This window comes from Varroa jacobsoni, unplaced genomic scaffold (genome assembly GCF_002532875.2).
Source record: "Varroa jacobsoni isolate VJ856 unplaced genomic scaffold, vjacob_1.0 scaffold_330, whole genome shotgun sequence".
Classification (NCBI taxonomy): Eukaryota; Metazoa; Arthropoda; class Arachnida; order Mesostigmata; family Varroidae; genus Varroa; species Varroa jacobsoni.
In genome coordinates, this window is record NW_019213232.1 from 37,979 (window position 1) to 46,634 (window position 8,656).

Consider the following 8,656-nt stretch of genomic DNA (forward strand, 5'->3'; position numbering starts at 1 on the left):
GAAGCTTTAGAACGACGTTAACAGTATGATCGACGATCTCCCTTACAAACGGATTTTCAGGACATTTTCAGGACGCAACCAGTTGTGGCAGACAAAATCAAGTACGTTTTTTTACCGGACCGTCAAACTTCACGATGACGAAGCTTGACTTGTGCGATCACGACCATATTGTGTATACGGATAATAACCAAACAAATATCACTTTGCTTCGACGTGGGGACGACAATTTTATAAACAGGAGTTCTTCCAACGACATGCTTCTCAAAATGAAAACGCTCTGCCTAAAAAATCGTTTTCTAGCCGACTCCCAGCAGTTATATGTCTGTGACAGCTTATAATAGACTAGAAGAGGACGTTCGATGTAAACCAGTCGAGTGTAAGATCAAACATAAATAAATATTCATTGCCTTTTTTTGTCATCTCTTACGCTGGACTTAGCTGGGTTTCTCAAACAGCCTATTCAATAGTAGGACAAATCGACGCAGTGCCTTCTAGAAATCAAGCCGGCGTTGTATTCATTGCTACCAAGATGATGACACGTAGAAGGCGTGTGCTTTTCGCGCAGTACTTCTTTTTTGCAGTACTAAACACAGAACGCTGTCATTTGACTACTTAATAGTCTCAAGTGAAAAATTACTTTTGCCATCCTTGGAGAAGCACACCAAGTCGTTGTGCGGGTTTTTTTTTAATTAACTCATTTGAGGTAGTGACAATTACAATTACGTTATTAGTCAGTCTTCTCGTTCAACCTTTTACCTAATATGCCCACGGGAAAGGAAACCTTTAACTCTGAATTACATTTCAGTAGAATAGACGGACGCATTGTATTGTAGCTTGAATGAACGAACATGCGAGCAGCACACAATCTTCAGCCTATTTTTGGGGAGGGCCGCCCGTTCTGTACCGGGTACGCTCTAATCGCATTTTCGCGCACTGTAATTATTGTTTAATGATAGCGCACACTTTGATAAGGAGCAGGTGTGTGCACAGGGTTCGTTCATGGGGGCGATTGAACGAAAGGGGGGGAGGGGGGCTTCTTCGACTGACTGGCGGGCTCCCTGGCCCTGTTATCGCAGCTTCTTCAATGGCCGCTCCAACCGCTCCCCGCCGGCCGAAAGCAGTTGACGTTGACGTCGCTGCTCTTTTCGACAAGATCGGCGAATGCGTGCGCATGCGCTATGGCCGCCACGAACGGTAGCAACGGCGGTGGCGGCCCGATCCCCTTTAATCCGATCGTGTTTGCTTTGCGGGCCCTTCGGCCCTCTCAAAGCAAGGCGTTGGCAACGCAGCGGTTGTATCACTCCCACACAGAAGCAATACGAGAAATTGAACGAACAAGTCTAAGTGGTAAGATCATTTTCCATGTTGAGCCTGTATATAGATTGTACCGCAGGTCACACGGGTCCTTAGCGCACAGCAAAGGCCTCACGTAGTACTCTATGAATAGGAGTCTGGGGCAACAGAAACGACTAACAACATTGTCTACGTAAATGTGAAAACTGTTTACCAAACAGAGCCGAAAACATTGATGTATTATTTGCTATCATTCAGCAGCTTTGCTGTCGAATAAAATTAAGAGGTTTGAAGGTTTAACGTAATAGAAACGGTGCGACTGGTGAAATTATTGACTGTTTCCGTTGTTATGCAATTCAAGCTTTATGTCTTATAGGTGATCTCGTCGAGGCAGTCGTAGGCGGTATAAATTTTTATCTACACCGGACCCGTTAAAAAACCCAAGCATGGTGATACAAATATGGTCACGGGTTCGCTCTAGACATATCTATTGAGCCAGCCATCGTATCAGCTTAAACTCTGTCTAATGATGGCAAAGTGAGCATTTCTTCACGAGCCCCATTGCCAAGCCGGAAAACCTGTATTTAACGTCTATGTTCTAGGTGTCTTCATAGTCAAACGAAGGCAGAATGATTGGCCACTTTATAGAAACGCATTGTATAGGTGACTGTTAATTTCCATATGCTGTGCTCTGTTCGTCTGTGTTTCGCTTTTGAGCAAGTTTTCCTGCTTACCAATTTCAAAGTGCCCACAAAGTTATCCGGACGTAGGTATTTGCTTGCCTCTCAGCGCCTCGAATAACCTCCCTTGATTGTCGCTCCAGATACACGCGCTCCGCCTGTACTAGTGAGCGTTAAAGGCCGCTAAACCCTTTTCTTCAGATACTATTTCGTCAAGTTATTCGACGAACTCACTTATTTTCGGATACTTTATCGTATAACTCACGTAGGGCTTACCTTTGAGAGTTGGCTGTGTTAGCAGTATTCGTATCGTCAGAGTCACAATACCTTGCCAAGTTATGTATACTAGCCGCATCTTAGTCTCTGACGTGTTGGTCATTGCCAATAAGAACTCTGGCTACTATAGGAGTCGCATGATGGCGTTGTGGAAGTTCCACGGTCAATCATAGTGCTCTCTAAGCTTTCTATTTGAGAAAATGGCTTTAATAATTCAATATTTTGATTCTGAGCTACGCGAATACTCTCACCTACACGGGGCTTACCACAAAAGTCGTTCACTCGCATGCCCCACTCAAACAAATCTCTGAAGCCTTTTGATATTGTTATGGTAGCGCTCCGGTAGAGGAAGACTTAGCGGGGGTTCGCCACGATCCCCCTTACTTTATGCAAATTTTAAATCTCCATATAGTATATGAACCAAGTGAGAGACGCGCAGAGGTCTACTGAACGCTTGTTAACAAAGAGCTTATTTTTGGGTTCAACTCTTACGTTCGTCGCCTGTTCCGCAGGATTTGATGTACTACGATTCAGTTTAATGAATCGTGTGATTGGTTTTTGTCACGATGGTGCCCTTCCCGAAAATCCGTTTACTCTTATACCATTTCGTAACACTATAATACCTTCAGCAAGTTAGCTTTTTGCATTACACCCCTGAGACATCTCTCCAGGTACTGCACATTAAAGCCTCTTAGTCAACTTCAATAAACGAGCATCTAATTTAGCGTGCTTAAGACGGGTTTTGTAAACGACCGGTAGCTTTGTTAGCGTAGCTTATCGGTCATCCTAGCTGTTCCAATCCAACTAAAACAGATGCCCTTATATTATTTTCTAAACAACAAAGCCAATGATGTCATGATTTGTTTCTACAAGCCTTGACAAACAATATCCATGTGGCATGAAAAGACTGACAAATCTCAGAAATATACGCATTTAACATCGCGCAGTGCTCATTATTAGCGAACAATTATCTCATTTTTATTGCAGCCTTACCCATTAAATGGACGAGCTGAATACAAGATAGTTTGTGGGAGCTATGCATGCGTTCGGGGCATAGACGGCTGAGTATAGATGTCCGTTTGGGTGAACCTATAAGGGACGAGCGTAATTCAGTACTTAACAATGTATCTAACGTTCGCTTTTACTATTAAGCGGTACTAGTTCATGTAGAACTGACATTGTGTTAATGATCGCGTCTCTATCTTTATTATTGACAACGTTTTTGGACAACGTTTAAGATGCTTTACGCATGCGCATTTGAGACACGCGTTCTTCGGAGCGTATACTGATGAGTCTATGAAGCTCTTTCGCGACAAGGGGCGTCCAGACGTTGGATGTTAATGCTTATACGTCCTTTCATGCCTTCTAACATGTAGAGTGCTTCCTCACTAACCTAGCTTCCGCAAAGAGTAAAGGAAAGGATACGGCGCGCAAATGACATATCCCGATGAAGTTTGATTTAGGTTATATGCTGCAAGCTCTTATCTTCATCATCAAGAAGGGTTCTCCTAACGTCTGGGTAAGTCTGGGCCGCTTTTGATTAGACGTTGTTTTCCATCAGTTCATCTTTTCGCAGTGCCGGCCGCAGCGACAGATTCGTGCAGCCCATGGCAAATATCCCCGCCTCGATCGCGCAAGTTCCCAACTTAACAACATCCATGAGTCGAAAACTAACACGGTCAGTGCGTTAAAGGGTCATGTCTACCTTCGACATTTTTAGCTATATTCTAGCAAAGTGATTTAACTTAATTCCGTTATACAATAAGATTGATTTGGCTTTTGATTTAAGTCATAGCACACCAACTGACGGAACACCAAATGAGGATCCATGGACACCCGACCTTTCCTGCTTGAGGAAGTACCAATCGTTAGAGCATTAAATGGTGCATTAGCTATGTTCTTGATATCCCCGCCCATCTTCACCGTCGAATGTAGAGGTGCTTTTACCACAAATGTCGTTATTTTGTTGTTTGAGTCTTCACAGATAATGGAACGTCACCTGAAGCAGCGACCTGCACCCAGACAACGCGTTCGCTAACTCCCAGATACTCATAGACGCCTCTTATCTTACTGCCAGTTTTTGTTATGTTCATTTCCTGCCAGAAACACAAAGGAGGCATCGTATAATTAGATCAGATTGTTGATTTTTTTTTGTTGACGCAACCACGTCTGCGTCCCCGGCTAGAGACGAAGAAACCCAACGGGAACGGGCAGTTACGATTTACTCGGGCATATAGCTGGTCAGGTTGTTTTTTTGTTCTGTTCCAAAAGCATAGGTTAGCTAGCTCGAGTCTTCAAGTGTTTGCTCTAGCCTGGAGGTTGTCAATTATCCGATGCAATGCTAACGCAGCTACGAATGTAGACCTTAAAACATATCTCATCTAGGAGTTTTTCTCTAGGTGCGAATAATTTATTGATTTCATAGAATTTCTAGCTTTAGCCAAAATACATATACTACTGAGGAAGGATGCGTATATTTATGAAAGGCTTCGCAGGAACGTCTAGCGGACGGAAATCGTCTACTGTATTGATGGCAGACTAAAATCGGTATATTACTAGATAGGCATTAACCTGGCGTACGCGAATCTGCAGCTGCAAAAACCACAAAGAAATAATTACATAATATCGAACTTTGAAGTTTTTTCCCTCAATTATGTTCGATGCAGAGCTGCTGCCTGTACAAACACATATAGAATACAAACTGCGTTACATATACATCATAAATCCTGTCTGAACGCCATTCCAATCAACTCTGGCCAAGAAAGCTGAGCTAAGTTGATGTCAAACTAAGCTAAATAGTTGAGAAATCAGAATAAATCATGTTACTATTACGATTTGTTTTATCAGACAAAGCTTTAGGCGGAACTAGGCAGCGGACGGTTATACGAAAAAAACGCTAGCGCTAAACAGATTTTGCCTATTTATACGCTGCTAGAAGAGAAAGAGTGTGGCGGTTACTCTTATTACATCAGGCCGCGCCTCTGGCTGTTGTCCTTGTTGTTCATAGAAAAGTCGCTTATCCGTGGGCCCCTTGATCGCTGTTAGATGCGTGTATAGTCTTCGTGTGTGGACAATGGGTATTGCGCGTTAGTTGATCTGAGTTCCTTCTGTCTGTCGTCATTCGTTCGTTGCTCACAGCGGCTTTTTTTTCTGTGAGGCACCCGCTTGGCCACAAGGCAGTCGCACACTCTCGACACAGCTTCAAGTCATTGATACGAGCGCCATCTAGGAGTAGGTTAAGAGAAACTCACTTGGGAATGTTAACGCAAATTTTACCATAGTGACCGAAATCTTCTGCCTTCAACTTGGAGAGTAGCTGGATCGCTGTGAACTGCTATAGGCTTTAGTCGAAGACAAGAACGAACGAACGAACGAACGAACGACCAACAGCTAAAGACTAAAAAAAAGATCTGGCCTCGTCTTCTGCTGCCTGCGGTGGCGATCTACGTTAGCTATCTACCTACCTATAAGTTAGCTCCATTGGACGAAGCTGTAAATATATCTACACCAAGGAGGAGCGATGTTGTAGGTCGCCTTACCGGCCAACGACAGATGTTCGTTCAACCTTCTAGCTGATCTAGGATTTGTGTATATATCTATGTGAATGTGTATAGCATGCGTGCGGCTGGGGAACTACCACGCTGTTCAAACCTTCCTGCCTCGTTGTATATGGCATTAGCCTACAATTGTGCAGCCATCACAGTCAGCTAAACCTGCTGCTGCTGCCGCCGATGACGACGATGATGGTGATGATTTTGCTGATGGACATCGTATCGGGAAGAGATCGGTCAGCGCTAGAAAGAAGAACGAAGAACAGCGAGGGAATGGAGCGGATGTTGAGAGTAGAGCCGACCGTGCTCGTGCTGTTAGCAGACTCCTTCGTTGCTAAAAGCACAGAAGATCTGCGATATAGCTACAGCAATACAAGTACAGCCAACAGGGCTTCGGGTTGCGTCGTACCCAGGCCATTGTGGATAGCTTTGCTAGGTAGAAGCCTATGAGTGCGTAATAGCATACGACGATCGTCACGATGATCATTCACCAGATCGCATCATTAACTGAACAGCAACAATAAGCAGCGCTGCTGGCCTGTTGTTATTCATTCATGTAGATGAAACTGTTTCTTGCTGGGTCACAATAAGTGTTTGGACAGTCTCAAAGGAGCTCATACGCCATTGCTCGCGCAAGGAAAACAAACGGCATACGCTTGCTGGTCAAAGAGAAGGAAAGAACGGGACTGAAGAGGGAGGTGAGCGAAAGGAGAGGGGAAAAACACTCCAAGTCTAAATTAGAATTTGCCGCCAACTGCCAATAAACGTTTTTCTTATCAGCTATTCGTCTGCAATAATTACTCAATTAATTTTAATACATCGAGCAATTGCTTTTCACCTTAAACAGAGCCAATGTAGCCATTTTTTCAAGCAGTCGCTAGAGCTCAAGGAGAATGTATCGTTTTTCTATGATACAGATTAAGCTCTACTGAGCCCAATAATGTATCCGTAACCATGACATTACAATATCTTGTAAAATACAATACTTGTAAAATAATTTTTGTCAAGATTTACCTTTATTGCTAAGATTGGAAACGACTGAATTTAGATGTGACTCGAAGCCAGCCTGTGGGCTATTTGCAGACGATAGGAGTTATCATCTTAAACCTAAATCTAGTACCAACAGCCGATAGCTAACAGACTATAGTCTGTTCTAGAGATCACCTGTAAAATCACCACACGCACGAGCCAACGACGTTTCAGCTTCGATAAGAAACGAGATTACAAAATAGATGCTGTGTCTACAGTTGACGTATTTGACGGCTTGGAGACAGCTTCTATCGTTCGCCCTTTTTCGCCTGCGTTACGTCAATTAGTAAATAAATATGCCCCCGTTTCTGGCGCCGACTGATACTAAGTGCTATTGCTATTACTACCACTGTTACTGCTAGGCACATTTTGCGAAGCTCCGTTGGTTTGGTCGGAGGTACAGTTACTATGGTTTGTCATAGAGCCTCGCGCATCGTTACTAGGTGCGTCTGATTATCCTTGTTTGTTCAGAAGGAACCTTCTGCGCTTGGGCGTCGATTAATCCTACATATAAACGGGCAACGGGATAAAGGAAAAATGATGGTGGACAGAAGGTAGCGACGGATGTCGGAAATGGGTCTTTCTGTACGTGTCTGTGTGTCACTCAATGGATGGCGTTGATTCGCTCTTTGCTTCGAAAGATCGATAGATGATCCGATTAGGCAAATTGAGCGAACAGCTTAACGTTATCTCATCTATAGACACAAGGAGACTTCCTACTGGGAGATTATTGCTACATAACGATCGATTCTCAATAATTGTTGTGTTTTCACCACTAGGTCAAAAGAACCCTTTAGGCTCGACGGACGGTTTTCGTTTAGTGCATGAAGATTCAAGCCTAGTGAAAATGGCCTTTTCCAAAGGTTCTGGTCATCATCGCCGAGTGTCCTTTTCCAATCGTCGAGCAGGCGCAACCTGTAATGAGGCACTCGTTTCTCACTGTTATAGAGTCACAGACTTTTCGTGAAACCATCTCTGGTTGTAGACCTTGACATTACCGACAGTACAGTGGTACTCGTAAGCGTACCACAGCACACGTGAAAATATCAGCTATCAGATATTATTACCAGGTATATACTATCAGATACTAAACAAACGTCATAAGTCGCCGAAGATGGTTAACAACTACGATTCTAACGATTATAGCCACAAGTTGTGGTCAGCCATCCACCGTTTCGTGTCGCAGATACGTAGGTAAATTTGGCTGTTGCAAAATATCTTGCAAATCGCCTTCACTCCTACTCTGCAGCGACAAAGCTTATTGTTGACTATAGCCAGTGTTTCTCATTGGCGACGTCTACCGCCTATCTACTGATGCTAAAGGCATTATATTTTAATCTATTACTGATTGTAAATATATATTGCTTGTGTGTAGAATTATTATTGTGTGTTTTTATTTCTTAACTGCCCGTTCTAATAGGCCAACATGATCTTGCAACAGATGCTATAAATGTAATCTATTCCTTCAGCAATCTCTCTCTAGTCTACAAATTTCGACATTATCTGATTCACGCATTGTTGCATACGATGGAACTGTACATATCTCGCAATGCAACTTCATTTAGCTGGCTTGCGTTGCTGGGTAGAGCTGCTCTGATACGTCGTCATCTTTCTCTATTGAGACAAGTTTGCTCGTTCTATGCCGTACTGCTCTATTCGAATCACTATATTACCGCTTCGAGAGGCAATGTTCTCGCAGCTATTGGAAGGATAGAGATTAAAGTACTGCTATGGCAGCCTCTAAATCAGAAATGCTACCACACGATTCGTCTATGCCAAGGGGGCCAGCAGCCCGTATCGCCGCTTCAATCAAATTTGCAGCAAAGA